This window comes from Otolemur garnettii, unplaced genomic scaffold, assembly GCF_000181295.1.
Source record: "Otolemur garnettii isolate 467f Iridium unplaced genomic scaffold, OtoGar3 scaffold00068, whole genome shotgun sequence".
NCBI classification, from domain to species: domain Eukaryota; kingdom Metazoa; phylum Chordata; class Mammalia; order Primates; family Galagidae; genus Otolemur; species Otolemur garnettii.
Genome location: NW_003852463.1, coordinates 1,444,690 through 1,463,432, shown reverse-complemented (window position 1 = coordinate 1,463,432; position 18,743 = coordinate 1,444,690). Strand labels below are relative to the sequence as shown.

Sequence of the window (18,743 nt, the reverse complement as noted above, 5' to 3'; positions counted from 1 at the left end):
CACTTTGTCACCCTTGGTAGAGTGCTGTGGTACCACAGCTCACAGCAACCTTCAGCTCTTGGGCTTAGGTGATTCTCTTGCCTCAGCCTCCTGAGTAGCTGGGACTACAGGTGCCCTCTACAATGCCCGGCTATTTTCTCGTTGCAGTTTGGCCAGGGCTAGGTTTGAACCTACCACCCTCAGTATATGGGGCTGGCGCCCTGCTCATTAAGCCATAGGCACTGCCCTAAATATCAAGATTTTAAAATAAAACTCTTCAAAACATAAGTCAATGGAATTTAAATACATGATATTTAATACTTAGCATTATTCAATTTAAAAAGTAAATGAACAAGCTTTTATTTTCAACAGGTGGAGATTTAGATTATTTCTTTTTCTCCTTGAACTCATATTTCCATTTCACCTTCTCCACAGAGAGTTTTGTCATAATGTAAAATAATTTTATGCTTGGAAATTTTTTATTGATCACCCTACCATACTTCTCTGCATTAAAAATACCTATATGTTACAAGATTTCTAAATTTCTTATGATCATAGGCTCTAAGGGGCACTCTAAATTGAGTTATTATTAGAATTACTATTCATATACCATTGACCAGAACAACATACATATTACCAATTTTGAAAAATATGTATTGGAATTAATTTGAAATAAAAAATGAAATAAAACAAAGAAAAATAAATATTGGCATTAACATAAACTTTAATTGGAAATGTACCTCTTAGTAGCATGGACAAACTAGGTTCTTTAATTAGTTTAGGATTATGTATATAAATTAATTACTGCTTGAATGATAACACCATTCAGTATCAATTCTATTCTTTTTTTTTAATTTGGTGGTCAACACATGCTGAGTTTATTGTATCTTTATGAACAGAGAAAAATCTTGTCTCCTCTTGACCAGATACCCCCAAAGTTGTAAAAAAATGTAATATAGTTCCAATTTGAGAATGTGTATTAAAAATTTTAAGGCTCACCTTGCCAGTGACCAGAAAAGTCCAATCTGGTGCTGCCACTTAAAGACTAAGTGTGATACCCTACAAGGCATTTCCACATCATAAATTCATTCTACCACAGTTCATATATAAAAATGCTGCACCATGTTCTAGTTATGTGTCTGCAGTTGTGTTGCAACTAGAGGACAGACACATAATGATTCCCACTGGCTAGAATCTTCAGTGACCAGAGTAGTTCAGCCTCGTGCTGCCACAGAGGGTATCATTAGATGACATTAGATGACACCTAAGACCAGCCACAACTTCAGACAGATCTTATTCAATCTACAATGTGACCATATATTACCACATACTTAATAAAAACAGTTCATACCATTTATTTCAGCAATATCTGAGAAAAGGATAAGCAATTATTCTATTTTGCATCCTTTCCATGTTTTAAAATAAGCAAAGCCTCATACTTCTATTATCTAAGATTCAGAGGTAGAAACATTGTGAAAATATACATAATTTTGAAAACTCTAGCATTTCTAGTGTACATATAAATACTCCCACTTCTTTGACACTGTAGGATCTGCAAACTGCTCAGTCTGGGGACATGTTAACCTGGAGAATGACCATGTTCTATGAATTTTAAATGGTTCTGTGAAGTAAAGAAAGAGACTAACCCATGTATAACAGTTATAAACATTTTACCTTTGGAACCAAGGACTCATATTCAAAGCCAATGGTCTCATTTTGATTTGACTCTATGAGTATGGTTGGGGGAAATCTAGTAGTGAGTGAAGTTCAGGAGAAGATGTGGTACAAGAAAGGCTGAAGCTGATAGCAAGTGAGAGATGAGTGAAGGAATTCTATAATTAGGGTTGTAATCAACAATCAGAGCAATAGACAGATGGGAAAGACCAGTGTGTCCTGGTCTGCGGCAGATGCCTTGGATGGACTCCCAATCCCACATGCCAACAGTTCACCCCAAGTCCAAGGTGCTCAGCGTGCAAGGCTGTGTCCTCCCATCAGACAATGCTTGTACCCGCAAGAGCCACCAATTTTAACTGACAATACTTCAAGTCAGTGAACACTTTCTTCGTGGAAAAAAAACAAAAACAAAATGAGCAGAAGAATGTTTTTGGCAGGTGAAAACCTACTGACCTTTAGACTGCAGTGGGGTGCTTGAACCTGACTAAATTCTCAGTCCTCCCTCCTACAACTGTTTTCTACTGAGAAGGAAGATTTTAAAAGTTCATTTAGCATGATATTCAGACAGATTCTGATGATCTGGAGACTGTTTCTAAAGGTATTGCTTCCAGGGCTGGAGTTCTCGCAAATGATTCCTAGGCTGCCCCTCCATCTTCCTGCTCATCCAAATGATGGTTGCTGTCAGGATGAGGTTTGCCCAGTTGGTGCCTGGTGTCTGATGGCTGGTGGGACTATCTCTCTGGGCCTGCAGAGCCCCTTGTGCCTCATAGCAGGGCCTTAAACCTGCATCCCTCATAGGGTGGACGTCTGTTTAGGACATGTAGCAGGTGATGGCTAATGTGGCCCTAATGCCCAAGCTGATGGGCTGGAATGCTGCCAGCTCCCACAGAAGCATCTCCCTGCCTCACAGAAGGCTGCTGCTGTGCTGTGCACCTAGGCAGCCAGCACAGGCCAGACTTGTGGCCAGCCTGTTGTTGTAATCCGGCAACTGAGAGGATGGACCCCACTTCAGATATAATTAATTAATAGAAATTTATTGATGATTTTGATACACCTGCAGGTGCACCTGCAGGGGACTCTTGTGGTGGGCCAACAAGAAGCCTCAAATAACGGGGGAAAAGCCTTTTATACCATTGTTCTGCATAGTCATGGTGACTAGCAAGCTAGTGCAATACAGAAGCCAATCATAGCAGTTAGCACAGCTCAATATAGCTCAGGGGTCACAAAGTAAGGGTACATATTGATTCATACATCACAAGATATATCACATTACTTCATGATCATAAGATGGGGTATGTCATAGGGGTTTACACAATTCAGGGTGGAGGTACATGTTTACTTAGGGTATATTAGCTCATAATTCAGGGGTACAAAACAAATGTTGGGTAAATTTCCAAGAACAACTTGGGACCTTTTTATCTGGGGTTTTATTTGTAATCAACTCCTCCCTTCCTCAACCCCTCTCTGCATACTTCCTTAATTTCAGGCTGTTTCTCTACCCTTGAGAGGGAAGGAACTAAAAGGCTTAGGAGAGGTTTCTTTTTCTAGGGTAGGGGGCTTGTTCCCCACTGGTCTTAGGGAGGGGGTTAAGGGCTGGGAGCTTGGTTATTACACTGTGTCTATTTCTATTTATTATTACCATAGTACTATTCTCATAAATACAAATTAATAATTACTATAAACTTGTTCTCATAAATATAAGGAATTTATATGGAATGAGAATAAAATTGTGAAATTCCTTCTGAGTTAAAGGCCAAAATTCATCCATAGAGCTGCTGATGGTTTTTAATAATCTATCAGTGACTACTCAATTTGGTCTTCCTTCAATTTCATTAAAAACAAAGAATTGGAAACCATGTGGTTTCAAAAAGATCTTTTACCTAGGGTGGTGCCTCTGGCTCAAAGGAGTAAGGCACCAGCCCCATATACTAGAGGTGGTGGGCCCTGGCCAAAAACTGCAAAAAAAAAAAAAAAAAAAAATTATAATTTTGTTTGGTGCCCCTGGAAAATTTTAAAATAAGTACCTCTCACTTTGTTCTTTATATTTTGCGTTTTCTTTGTGAAGTGCAAGAAAGGTAATTGTGAAAAGGATGGTGGAAATGAAGAACCAGTCTGATAACCTCCATCACAGGCATAATTAGAGCAGTTTTAGATAAGAATGCCCATGGAGGGAGGCACCTGTGGCTCAGTGGGTAGAGCGCTGGCCTCATATAAAGAGGGTGGCAGTTTTGAACCAGGCCCTGGCCAAACTGCAACAAAAAATAGTCGGGTGTTGTGGTAGGCGCCTGTAGTCCCAGGTACTTGGGAGGCTGAAGCAAGAGAATCACCTAAGCCCAGGAGGTGGAGGTTATTTATTCCTGTGTATTTTGGTAAATCGTCTTGCAGCCTTATTGTTATGTATACCCCAGTTTGGGGAGACATGCATAAACTATTATTTAGCAGTTTAGAAAAAAAGATTAGCGTTGAGAGAAAGAAGGTGGAATGGAAGCCCAGCTATTTTTTTGTTGCAGTTTGGCTGGGGCCAGGTTTGAACCCACCACCCTTGGTATATGGGGCCAGCACCCTACCCACTGAGCCACAGGTGCTGCCCTACAAACTTTTTTAAATCACAAATTTTTTGTGATTCACAAAAAATTAATGGAAATGCCTGAGTATCCAAATGGGGGAAGTGGACAGAAAACAGAAAAAAACACAGTGTTAAACAGGATAAAAACCATAGCTTTACTTGCTGATCATGGGAACCTAGGGCCTTAAGTACTAAGGCAACAGGTGATAAGGCCTTAGGCCTATATAAGGAGAAGACTCACAACTGGCATGTTGGCCCAAAGTTAAGACCTGTCAAAAAGGCTATATACTCAGTGGAAAAGTGGGCTAGAAAGAACTCACTCACTGGTAAGAGGAGATAGCGATAAAACTTGTTGACTCATGTGAGCTCTGAGTAGAAATAAAAAAATTGCTGCTGAGAGTTAGAAATTACATACCTCATGTGGATTTTAGGATTTGATTTTATTGGTATGGTTTGTAACACCCAGTCTGCTCAACGTAAGTGAAATACCCATAGTGAAACCCTGTCTCAAAATATTTACATATTTTTAGCTCATTTATTTACTACTTAACTCCATATTTATGAAATATCTCTATTTCTATCTATCTATCTACATATTCTTGTTGTTTTCAGTTTTAGGCATTACCTGATGAATTTCCATTACAGTTTATCAGAATTTGTTTCTCTTTTGAACATAGTTCTCCTCTCACACATCTTCCCCATCCTCTCAGTAGGTTTTTCTTTTTTCTTTTTCTTTTTTTGAGACAGAGTCTTGCTCTGTTACTGGGGCTAGAATGTCATGGCCTCAGCCTAGCTCATGCAACCTCAAACTCCTGGGCTTGAGTGATCCTCCTCCTACAGCCTCCCAAGTAGCTGGAACTACAAGCGTGCACCACCACACCTAGATAATTTTTCTATTTTAGTAGAAATGGAGTTTTGCTTTGCTTTTAGTAGTTTTTTTTTTTTTTTTAGATAGAGTCTCACTAAGTAGAGCTGTGACAGCCATGGTAGAGGCCACGGTAGAGTGCTGTGGCATCACAACTCACAGCAATCGCAAACTCTAGGTTTTTATTCCCCCAAATCCCTCAGTTGCTGCTGCTGTTCAGGAGGTCAGATCTGCCACTGATGGTAATACCAGCACCACTCTGCCTACCTCTGCCAAGAAGAGAAAGTTAAGCAGTAGCATTGGCTGTAACAGTAGTAACAAGAGAGAAGACTTTGATTCCACCTCTTCCTCCTCTTCCACTCCTCTTTTACAACCCAGAGATTCGGCATTCCCTTCAACCTCATCTTTCTGCCTGGGGGTTTCAGTGGCTTCTTCAGCTACCCAATACAGAAGAAGCTGTGTTTTGAACACACCGTGGAGTTTGTAGGGTTTGATTTGAAGATAGCTGAGGAATCCCCCTCTACCTCCTCCTCCTCTTCACCAACTGCTGTAACATCTCAGCAGCAGCAACTTAAAAATAAGAATGTATTAATCTCCTCTGCCTAGCCAAATCATCTACCACCGTCTCTAGCTTTGTTAACAGCAAGCCTGGCTCTGCTAAGAAGTCAGTAACCAAGAACTTTAAAGAGAAGCCTAAATTACCAGAAAAGTACACAGATGAAACCTGGAAAAAACTGAAAGAAGCAGTAGAAGCTATTCAGAACAGTACTTTGAGTACAATTTAGAAGAACTCTGCCAGGCTGTAGAAAATCTCTGTTCTTACAAGATTTCTGCAAACTTGTATAAACAGCTGAGACAGATTTGTGAAGATCACATCAGAACACAGATTTATCAGTTTAAAGAGGATTTATTGGACAGGGTTCTTTTTCTAAAGAAGATTGATAGACGCTGGCAAAACCATTGCAGACAACTAATTATGATGAGGAGCTTTTTTTTTGTTTCTGGACAGAACTTATGTTCTTCAGAATTCAATGCTACCCTCTATTTGGGACATGGGTCCGGAGGCCCATAGCATAAATGATCAGAAAGTTCAGAATAAGACAATTGATGGCATTCTTCTCTTGATTAAGAGGGAAAGGAATGGTGCAGCAATTGATAGAAGTTTACTCTGAAGCCTTTTAAGCATGCTCTCTGGTTTGCAAATTTATCAAGATTCTTTTGAAAAACGATTTTTGGAAGAAACTAACTGGCTGTATGCAGCTGAAGGCCAAAAATTAATGCAAGAAAGAGAGGTTCCTGAATATCTTCATTATTTTAACAAATGTCTAGAAGAAGAAGCAGACAGACTTATTACTTACTTAGATCAGACCACCCAGAAGTCATTAATTACTACTGTAGAAAAACAACTGCTTGGTGAACACATAACAGCAATTCTTTAGAAAGGTTTAAATAACCTCTTTGATGAACACTGAATTCAAGATTTGTCTCTTCTGTATCAGCCCTTCAGTAGAGTTTGAGGTGGAGTTCAGGTTCTCTAGCAACAGTGGATTGAATATATTAAGGCATTTGGTAACAGTATTGTAATTAATCCTGAAAAAGATAAAACTATGGTTCAAGAACTACTGGATTTTAAAGATAAAGTTGACCACATAATTGATATCTGCTTTCTGAAGAATGAAAAATTTATCAATACCATGAAAGAAGCATTTGAAACATTCATTAACAAAAGACCAAATAAACGTGCTGAACTTATAACTTAAGTATATAGATTCAAAGCTTCATGTAGCCAACAAAGAAGCTACAGATGAAGAACTTGAGAAAATGTTGGATAAAATTATGATCATATTTAGATTTATATATGGCAAGGGTGTTTTTGAGGGCTTTTATAAGAAAGATTTAGCCAAATGCTTATTAGTTGGGAAGAGTGCATCTGTAGATGCTGAAAAGTCAATGCTGTCCAAACTCAAACATGAATGTGGAGCTGTTTTCACCAGCAAACTTGAAGGAATGTTTAAAGACATGGAACTCTCTAAAGACATTATGATTCAGTTCAAACAGTATATACAGAGTCAGAATGTACCTGGAGATATTGAATTAACTGTGAATATCCTGACAATGGGTTATTGGCCAACATACGTGCGTATGGAACTCCCTTTACCACCAGAGATGGTAAAACTTCAGGAAATTTTCAAGACGTTTTATTTAGGCAAGCACAGCGGTAGGAAACTTCAGTGGCAATTAGCCCTAGGACACTATGTGCTAAAAGCAGAATTTAAAGAGGGTAAAAAAAGGACTCCAGGTCTTTCTTCTTCAAACACTGGTGCTGCTAATGTTTAATGAGGGAGAAGAGTTCAGTTTAGAAGAGATCAAGCAGGCTACCAGAATAGAGGATGGAGAGTTAAGAAGAACACTCTACAGTCAATAGCCTGTGGCAAAGCTAGAGTTCTGTCAAAAAATCCAAAGGGCAAAGATATTGAAGATGGTGACAAATTCATTTGTAATGATGATTTCAAACACAAACTTTTTTTTTCCTTTTTTTTTTTTTTTTTTTTGAGATAGAGTTTTAAGCTGCCACCCTAGGTAGAGTGCCATTGCATCACAGCTCACCACAAACTCAAATTCTTGGGCTTAAGTGATTCTCTTGCCTCAGCCTCCCAATTAGCTGGGACTACAGGTGCCTGCCACAACACCTGGCTATTTTTTTCTTGTTGTTGCAGTTGTCATTGTTGTTTTTTAGCTGGCTTGCGTTTGAACCCACCAGCCTCAGTATATGTGGCTGGCGCCCTACTGACTGAGCTATGGGTGCCTCCAAACACAAACTTTTCAGAATAAAGATCAATCAAATCCAAATGAAAGAAACAGTTGAGGAACAAGCAAGCATTACAGAAAGAGTACTTAAAGACATACAGTATCAATTTGATGCTGAAATTGTACAAATTATGAAGATGAGAAAGATTCTTAGCCATAATCTTTTTGTTTCATAGGTATATTAACCAATTGAAATTTCCAGTAAAGCCTGCTGATCTTAAGAAGAGAATAGAATCCTTAATTGACAGGGACTACATGGAAAGAGATAAAAAAATCCAAATCAGTACAACTATATTGCAAAGAATGTTGGCCTTGGAGCACTTGCTGTCATATGCAGTAGCCAGTGGCTAAACTAACATATTGATCTTATATTATTTGACTTCTTTTATATTACCAATGATCAGATGAAGCAGTATAATTAGTGGAAATAGTCGAGTGGACTTTTTCTTGGTGGTTAACATGCCCATTTTAAAGAGTAATACTTAACTTTAAGAAGAATGTTTTGAACTCTTTGACTCTTTGCATGTTATTTAGTATGATGTGCAGAAAACACTTAAGAAAGTACCTGGTCTTCATGATTCCTCTTTGGAACTGGGGAATAGGTCTCTAAGGCTATTAAAAGGGAAGGAGATTCTTATACATCATTAATTATGAAGCAAAAGGTTTATTTGTTTAAAATGTCATTCTGCATATATTTATCCAATAGAAAAACCACCCTTTGGAAAAAAAAGAATGTTCAATGTTGATGCTATGTTATTTGGTGTATAGGTGTTTGAAACGGATGTTTTCAATAAACACCCCATCCAACAACCCCTGTACTGTTTTACTGAATATTTTCAATATACCTTCTTAATCACGCTATACTGTTTTCTGCCCTAGCATTAAAGTGCCATTCTTACTTTTCATTAATGCATTTTTTTTTTTTTTGGTTTGCATTTGCCTAGTATGCCTTTGCTTACCCTTTTCTTTCTTTTCTTTTATGAAAAGTCTCCCTCTGTTGCTCCAGGTAGAGTACAGTAGTGTCATAGCTCACAGCAACCTCAAAGTCTTTGGCTTAAGCAATCCTCCCACTTCAGCCTCCTGAGTAGCTGGGACAACAGGTGCCTGCCATCATACCTGGCTAATTTTTCTAGTTTTAGTAGAGACAGGGTCTCACTTTTCCTCAGGCTGGTTTTGAACTTGTGAGCTCAAGGGATCCTCCTGCCTCAGCCTCCCAGAGTGCTAGAATTACAGGTGTGAGTCACGGAACCCCCACCTATTTTCAACCTTTCTTTCTTTTTTTTTAGTTTTAGAATTATAGGACTTTTATTTATATACCTTGCTTACAGACTTACTTTAACATAGATAACTATAATAGATTACTAAGAACAAACAACAAAAAGCAAAAGACAGTGAATATCAAATCCTAAAGCCAATAAAGTTTTTAGTTAGAATTAACATAAATAACGTATGCACTTTTTAATATAACTTTTATATGTTTTAAAAAAACAGAAAAGCAAAGCAATTTATTTCATCCAAATTTAGTAAAGGCTCCTAAAATCTTACTTTAACTATACCAGAGAACAGTCATTTTACCGTAAACATTTAACTGCTTTATTACTGCGAACTAAAGCATCTTTCTTTTGCTCTAGCCTCGCTTCCAAATTTCCCATATATATGTTTAATTACGGATTTTTGCATTTACTGAAACTCAAATTGCTTAGTGTGTTCAACACAACCATTCATAGAAATAATACAGACATATGGCTAATCTATGATGTTATCAATTAGTAACTAAGAACCATATATGAAGTAGAAAAAAGATGTAAATACAATTATACAGATTTTCATACATGTGTATGATATTTACAAAACACATTTACATCAGTTTGAACTTTATTATAAGATAGGAGGCAAATGCATATCAACTATTCACTTTAAAAAACAATAGGTATTTTTTTTTAAAAAAAAATGGAAGGATGGGGTGGTGCCTGTGGCTAAAAGGAGTAGGCGCCAGCCCCATATGCCAGAGGTAGAGGGTTCAAACCCAGCCCTGGCCAAAAACTGCAAAAAAAAAAGAAAAAGAAAAAAAAAAGAAGAAAAGGACAGCTGCTAAGAGCTATTTCATTTTAAATCTAGGTAAAGACAAAATTGATCTTTCAAAACTAATAGCTGTGTAACTAATTCAGCCTGCAAAAATTCAATTTTTTAAACTGAAATAATTTATTACCATTATAAGAATTCAGAAAATGTATTAAAGAGAGTCTCAACTCCTCAGTGATTACTTCAGAACCATAAAAAGGCACCACAAAGAAGGAACAGATATGGGCTCCATAGTTCAAAAGAAATAAATTTTGTTGAGTTTCTCAAACTCAAACTTCTTCCTAAAATTACTATTTCATTGAAGTAACTACATGGAAAATAAAAGGTACAAACAGAGGGTAACATTCTGGTAGACTTATAGGTACTTAGAAATATCTGCCCCCACAAATATGTAAACAATTGATGAGAAAGATAATGATGTGAACATAAAATAATAAAACTGGAAGGTCAGAAGGCACATTCTGAATATGAAAGGCACATTCCAGTAAATGAAAGAGAATGAAGGGAATACTAAGAAAGTAAAATCCTCTAGGAACTATCAATTGAGGTTCCCCCAAATTTTAAAAAATTCACATGTACATTTAAATCTTCTTATGCAAAAACAACAAAAAAACTTTCTTGCCAAGTTTACAGGGCTTTTTATTACTATCAGCTCCAAAAAAAGTTTTAAAAAATTATTAATAATGACAAAAGCGATAGTCTATGAAACACCTCATTTTCTCATTTTTCCTTAAACTAAAAGAAAACCAGGTAACATTAGTGTGGTACAGAGTTCTCTGTGGATTCAGTGCTATTTTCCTTATCCTGCTTTTCTTCCTCGTGTGGTGAATTTAGTTCATTTCTGCTATCTTCTTCCTCACTGGAATCACTGTCTGATCCATTTTCAACCCTAACAGATTGTTTGTCATGGGAAGAACTGTCACAGCTGTTGTGGGAACAGCTCCTTTCCACTGGGGCAAGATAGTAAAAAATGCTTCTTGCCAGTCTCTCGTTTCTACCTAGAATAATTCCAGAATAATCTCAAACACATGATTAACTGCCAGAACTTTTCTGCTATTCATCTTCACAAAATTTCCAAGAGGGAACTTTTTCACGAGTTCACTATAGTGCTCTGATTTGATGTGTACATCCCTCCAGTTGACCTATCCTTTGTCATTTTCATCCATGTTTTTTTTTCTGCTGGCCTCCATGGCTTCTCAGGTAAAACTGCACAGAGTGCAGTGCTCAGCGGTTTTCTGCATAAGATCACTGAATCTGCTTAAGAAGTTTCTTAATGTCCTTTAAAACTATCAAGTCATCAAAGCTACAGTCAATGATAAGGCGGAGGGTGCTGTGAACAGCATGTCTTCAAATACGTTTTCTGTCATTTTCATCTGATTTTGATTCCAGTTGACATTGTCACTCTAATTTCTTTCTCTTGCATTTTTCCTTTTGCTTTTGTTTTTGGAGTTCTCATTGTTCTTCCCATTGTTTCTGTTTTATAAGTTTTTTCATTTGCCATTTAGATATTGGTTCGAACCCTTCACCTAATCTTGGCTTCTGGCTCTGCTCTTGATCTTCACTTAAGGTCTTGTTTTTTTTCAACATTAGAAGACTCGATAAATGCTGGCAGCATTTCAGATGACATTATTTGGTGACTCTGAAAAATGGATTGAGGGATTGATGGGAACATGTGCACACAGAAACCCTTTCTAGAGTGGTCTCAACACTGCTCTTGAGTCCTTCCTCAGAAACTTCAACTCCCAGAGGCAGGGGCAGTAGTTATCCCATGGAAGCTATGGTGGTTGTCTATTTTCAACCTTTCTAACTCACATTGTTGTAGCTGTGTCTCTTACAAACAACAGAGATTTTTGCTTTGTAATCAAATATGTATATTAAAAAAATCATTTTAATAGGTGAGTTTAGCACATTTTTTTTTTTTTTTTTTTTGGTTTTTGGCCGGGGTTGGGTTTGAACCTGCCACCTCTGGCATATGGGACTGGCTCCCTACCCTTTTGAGCCACAGGTGCCACCCACACATTTCTATTTATTGATATGACCGATATATTTAATTTTAGTTGTATTAGTTTATGTTACACTCTGTTTTTTAATAGCTTTTGGAAAGTCACTATACTGCATATTTTCTTTTCTTTTTTCTATCTTTTTCTCGTCACAATTAGGAAGGTCTGTATTTCTTCTTTAGTGTTTATTTTTATAACTCTATGTTTATGTAATTCCCTTTAGTTATTTCTTTAGCAGTATCTATTAATTCACCACCATGAAAATGACAAAATTTGTGTATTCCCTTTTCTTACTTTTACCTTTCCTCTCCTACTGCATGCAATTATAAATTATACTTTATTATATTATTGGTTTTGGAATTTACCTTTATTCTGTTTAATATGTTATATAATAACATTTGTTACTTTGAAGTGATTCTATTTGAATGTCAGCTAGTAAGAATAAGGAAATAAGCATTACAGCCAAAATAGAGCACTCTGAGACCTAATATTTCATTGTAGATAATATATGATTTAAATAACTTCTTCACTATTATGAAAAATTAAAAGAATCGAGAAGATCTTCATAGTAAGGGCATTCTTCTAAAACTCTGTTTTACATGGGAAATGAGTCATTTTGGTTGGAATTATTAAGGGCACTACGGATATAAAAGGAATTCTAACATTAATTATAAATCCTCTGTCATGATTCCTTATAAAACATTCAGAATTATTTGATTATGCTCAAAAATTAAATATGAGAGGATATATTGAGGTGTTCATGCAGGGTAAGATTTTCCACGTGCTTATTTCTGGATTTATATTTTATAGCTGCCTCTGCAGATAAAAAATGTCAAATATTTATATAGGTCAGTGACAATGGATTTAAGGTCATATTTTCCCTAAGCAAAGATTCAATCGTTCTATACATAAGGCAACAGCATTATTCCAGCAATTTTCTTGAGCTTTTAACTAAGAATGAATTTATTGTTCTGTCAGAAGGAAATTTTGGCTTGTAGTTCCTCCTGAGTAACCTTTTAGGAGTTTGACTCCGGTTTAAAAACCTATGTGTGATTTTTCTCAAGCCTAAGCAAATGCAATTATAAAAATTTTACCTGGGCAGGCTCATGGGGTAAAAGCTGGGCTTACCACACCAGACTTGGTACACAGCCATTGCTTTGCTGTTTCTGAATGGAGTTGCAATCAGGATTCAGGCCCTTTGGCAGCATGATCTTGGAATATTTCTATTCCTAACACTAGAACTTTCATTCCTAGGTCTCTTTATCTGAGGCCTTGGGTTAAGTCCTCTTCAGGCTCTCTGCCAAGACCTTCTTAAGAAGGGAAGAAGAAGAAAATTTTGAAGACTTTTCCTTACTCTGATTTAGTACACAAGGCTTTTTTATTCTAGACTTCCGTCCTTGCCCCTCTCCCAATCCCAGGCTCATAAAACTGCCAGAGGCTTTTGTTCAGGGCTCCTTCAACAGTGAGAAGACTCCCACATCTGTACTAATCTATTTTGACTCTCGACCGGTGTATAGTGGGTGAAACGCTACAGGGGGATGTCCCCCAGTTTAGACTCTTGCTTATACTATGAGTATAATATCACAGCAAGTGATCAAAGGCTTAACCCTTTTATTTTGGGGCTGTTGTTTTAATTAGCTATTATGACACCTGGCAGCTCAGCTCTATTTCCCAGCTTGAGCTCCTGACAGATAAGTCAGTGGTTTCTAGCATAAAGCCATTTGGCTTTCCTAATGGAGTGATTAAGGGATCAAAGGATTGAACTAGGGTCAAATGTACTGAGGGAGGATGCCAAAGGGATATAAATAGCCCCTTGAAGAGGAAAAAAATCCTTTTGCCCTTGTCTGGGACATGGGCTTATCCCCCAAGAAACCTCCTTTGCTGGATATCTTCCATTTGTCTTTCAGATCACTCCCTACTTTTCTGTATTTCTGTTTTGTGCCCTAGGTAGCTGATCCATAGGGACTGATTCAATGAGCTCTGGTACACTCCTGCTTCTAGCTGGGTTTGGACAATGGGAGGTACCAGTGGACCTGGATGTGGGAGGAGAGTGAGGGTATTTATTTCTCAGGCTTCTTTCCCACCAAATTGCCATGGGATGGCTGTCTTTCTATTGAAGGTGACATAGATCCCTTGCTTGACCAAACTTTTATCAGGTTTCTGAACCTTTTCCTAGGCCCATCTGTGCGCTTCTATGTAAAATTTGGTTTTAGCAAAGAACCTTGCTAAGTCAGTTTGGCAAGAACCCCCACTCTCCATGTCTGATCACTCTTCATATGTGATTGGGTTCCTCATCCTCCACCAAGCTCCAGGTGATATCCAACCACTTTGGCCTGTGTTCAGCAAGAATCCTGTTAGCCAGAACCTCCCTTACCTTATATTTCTTCATAGTAATTTTTGGTCTACTGATCCCTACCCTGCTCCTTGGCTATAAATTCTCACTTGTATATCAGAGTTGAGCCCAATCTTTTTCTCATTGCAAAATCCCATTCCACTGGTCCTATGCCTGCCTATACATGGCTATCCAAGGGACCTATGCCATCATCCCTTGTTCAGGACTATCATAATATACCTATTGTGAAGGTACTGAATAAAGTCTTCCTTATCATACTTTAATGTGTGTCACTGAATAATTTTTCTTTAACAAAGGCCTCAGATCTTGTTAGGCAGCCTTCTTCAGACAGTTCTCTTCTCTCAGCCCTACAAGTGGTATCATTACTGCACCATCTTTTGTTGACTCTTCCTAAACTCTGCTTACCTCTATGTAAATATTCCCTTTCCACATTCCTCTGAAAATTACTCAATTCAAGTATGCCATCTATTGTTTCTTGCTGGCAACCTGACTTAAACATCTCTTCATACAAGTACTCCATTAAAAGGAAAATGAAAGCTAAAATAAATTTGTTTCATTTTTGTTTGTTTTGAGACCCTATGTCCAGTGAATTTTCCTTTCTTGTAGACATAGGGTCTCACTATGTTGCTCAGGGTGGTCTTGAACTTCTGCCCTCAAGCTCAGCCTTCCAAGAAAGCTAAAATAATTTTTAAAGTTATAGGCTTGGTGCCTGTAGCTCAAGCGGCTAAGGTGCCAGCCACATACACCAGAGCTGGTGGGTTCGAATCCAGCCCAGGCCTGCCAAACAACAATGACAACTACAACCAAAAAATAGTTGAGTGTTGGTGGGTGCCTGTAGTCCCAGCTACTTGGGAGGCTGAGGCAAGAGAATCTCTTAAGCCAAGGAGTTGGAGGTTGCTGTGAGCTGTGACACCATGGCACTCTATCCAGGGCAACAGTTTGAGGCTCTGTCTCAGAAAAAAAAAAGTTATAAACTAAAAGATAACATAGATTAAAAAACAACATTCTATACATATATCAATAAACAAGTACATATCTTAGGATAAAAGGGAAAGTCGCAAAAAATTCAGTATGATGCCTTATATGTAGGAAGCACCCCATAATATCTGCTTAATATGATTCACATATTAGCAAATAGGATACTTTATCATAATTGTGTGTCTGAAAATAACCAACAAATGTTTTGTCCGTTTGTTATACGAAGGTTGGTGGTTACTATGGAAGGAATTTCTTAAAGGAAAAACTGCCAGTGGGAAGGAATATTGAGCTCCTTTCTCAGAGAATCTAGCCTCTTACCATTTGACTTACGGTTTTGGTATATCTCCAAAAGTGAACAGTGGTGGTTTTTAAATATGTATGCAAATTCTCTGATACTCTTCTCCTCAAAAGGTAGTACAAAATCTTTGAGACTTTCTAAATAGACCATCATATCCTCTGACAATAGGGACATTTTATTTCTTCTCTTCCAAACTATATACCTTTTATCTCCCTGTGTATCTTTTAATTTCTTTTCTTACCTTATTGTACTGCCTACGACTTCTAGTATTATGCCAAATATGAGTGGTGACAGCAGATATATCTTTATCTTGTTCCCATTCTTAGGGGGAGAGCACTCAGTTTTTTACCATTAAGATAGATGTTAGCTGTAGGTTTTATCACGAGTGAGTGTTGAATTTTGTCAAATGCTTATTCTGCTTCAGTTGATAAAATCATATGATTTTCTTCTTTAGCCTTTTAATATGGTAGATTACTTTGATTGATTTTCAAATATTGAATCAATTTTGTATCCCTGAAATAAACCCCACTTGGTCATGGTTTATAATTCTTTGTATATATTGCTAAATTCTATTTGTTAATATTTTATTAAGTTTTACATCATCCATATTCATAAAAGATATTGGTCTTTAATTTTCTTTTTATGTACTGTCTAAATCTGTTTTGGGGATCAGGTAGCTTCTAAAATGAATTCTCTCCCTTTTTTAAAAATTTCAAAATATTAAGGGACAAATTATCTAGTTCTTATTAGATGATTATGATGCTTTGTGCTTTTCAGGGAATTGTTTATTTCCTCTAAATTGTCATATTCATGTATGTAAAGGTGTTTGTGGTAATCTCTTAATCCTTTGGATGTCTACTGGGTCTGTAATAATACCTGTATTTCATTCCTAATAATGGTAATTTATATGTTCTCTACTTTCCTATCAGTCTTGCTAAAAGTTTGCCAATTTCATTGATCTTTTCAGAGAACAGACTTTGTTTCGCTGATACTGTTTTTCTGTTTTCAATTTCATTGGTTTCTGTTCTTGATTATTTCCTTTCTTCTGCTTGCTTTGAGTTCATTTTGGTTTTTGAATTTTTAGTTTCTTAAGGTGGGAGTTTATATTAGTGATGTAACTTTTCCTCTTTTCTAATGTGTTTAGTACTATAAATTTCCCTCTTAGCACTGTATTAGTTGCATTCCAAAAAGTTTGAAGTTTGTATTTTTTTTCAGTTCAGTTTCTTAAAAATTTCTTTTGACATTTCCTCTGACCTGTGGATTATTTAGAGGTGTGTTGTTTAGTTTCCAAGTATTTGGGGGGATTTTACCGTATGTTTCTATTACTGATTTTTAATTTGATTTCATTGTGTCAGAGGACATACTGTGTATGATTTCAATTCTTTTAAATTTGTTGAGGTTTCCTTTATGGCCTAGGATGTGGTCTAATTTGGTAAAAATGTTCCATGAGTGTTTGAAAAGAATCTGTGTTCTGTTGTCTGGTGGAATATTCTATAAATGTCAGTTAGATCCTTTTAGCTTATGCTTTTTTATATTCTTATTGATTTCTATCTGGCTGTTCTACACTTACTGAGAGAAGGGAATTGAAGTTTCCAACTATAATTGTGAATTTGCCCATTTCTTCTTTTAGATCTATTTAGTTTTGCTCTGCATATTTTGCAACTTATTGTTTGGTGGATATACATTTAGAAACACTATATTGTCTTTTCTTTCTTTTTTTTTTTTTTTTTTGAGACACAGTCTCATTCTATTGCCCTGGGATTGAGTGCCAGGGCATCATCACAGCTCACAACAACCTCAAACTTCTGTGTTCAAGAGATTCTCTTGTGTTAGCCTCTTGAGTAGCTGGGACTACTGCCAGGCTAGTTTTTTTCACTCTTGCTCAGGCTGGTCTCAAATTCCTGAGCTCAAGCAGTCCACTCATCTTGGCCTCCCAGAGTGTTAGGATTACACATTGAGCCACTGTGCCCAGACTAGGATTGCCATATTTTCCTGTTGATTGACCCTTTCATCATTATCTAATAATCTCTATTCTTGGCATTCTTTGCTCTGAAATCTACTTTATTTGACATATTGAGATATCCTGTTTTCTTTATTAACATTTGCATAGTATATCCTTTTCAATCTTTTTATTTTCAACCCCATTTTTTTTTTTTATATGTTTTCTAGACAGTCTTACTCTGTTGCCTGAGCTGGGATACAGTAGCACTATGACAGCTGACTGCAGCCTCCAACTCCTGGGCTCAAGTGATCCTCCTGCTTCAGCCTACTATGTAGCTGGTACTACAGTTGCATCTTACCATGCTTGGATAATTTTTATTTTTTGTAGAGACAGAGATCTGTACATAGCATGGGCTAGTTACAAAGTCTTGGTCTCAAGTGATTCTCCTGATTCAGCTTCCTAAAGTGCTAAGATTATAGGCACAAGCCATTGCGCCCAGCCCTCAACCTACTTTTAATGTATTGGCTAGTTTTATAGATAGGATATAGTTAGGTCATCAAGAAAATTCACTCTACCAACCTCTTCATTTTAATTGCTGTGGAGTATTTAGAGCACTCAAATTTAATGTAATTTCTGTTATGTTAGCTTATCAGTTTATTTGTTGTTTTCTGTGTGTTCCCTGTTTTTAGTTTGTTCTCTTTTATGAACTATTTGAATATTTAAAAATATTCTATTTTGATTTATTTGTGGTGTTTCTGAGTATATCTCTTTGTATAGATTTTTTTGGTGGTTGGTCTAAATATTACATTGTACATAGAAACATATCAATGTCAAATAGTATCAACATTTTACCAGTTCAAATGAAGTGTAGAAACCATAACTCCCTGTACCTTCCCTCATTTATAATTGTCTTAGATATTTCCTTTACATACATCAAGAACTACTAAGATGGGTAGTGCCTGTGGCTCAGTGGGTAGGACACCGGCCCCATATACTAAGGGTGGTGGGTTGATCCTGGCTTCGGCCAAACTGCAACAAATAAATAGCTTGGGGTTGTGGTGAGTGCCTGTGGTCCCAGTTGCTCAGGAGGCTGAAGCAAGAGAATTGCCTAAGACCAGGAGTTGGAGGTTGCTGTGAGCTGTGTGACACCTCGTTGGCACTCTACCCAGGGTGATAAAGTGAGATTCTGTCTCTACAA

At 37.1% G+C, this 18,743-nt stretch overlaps 1 protein-coding gene and 2 pseudogenes across 1 annotated transcript in view; 1 reads left to right on the top strand and 2 right to left on the bottom strand.

The window, feature by feature from the left end:
* The window catches only part of M1AP (meiosis 1 associated protein), a 90,888-nt gene that overhangs the window by 67,949 nt on the left and 4,196 nt on the right, over nt 1-18,743 (bottom strand).
* On the top strand, nt 1,715-8,248 carry LOC105887324 (annotated as a pseudogene).
* LOC100966266 lies at nt 10,731-11,616 on the bottom strand (annotated as a pseudogene).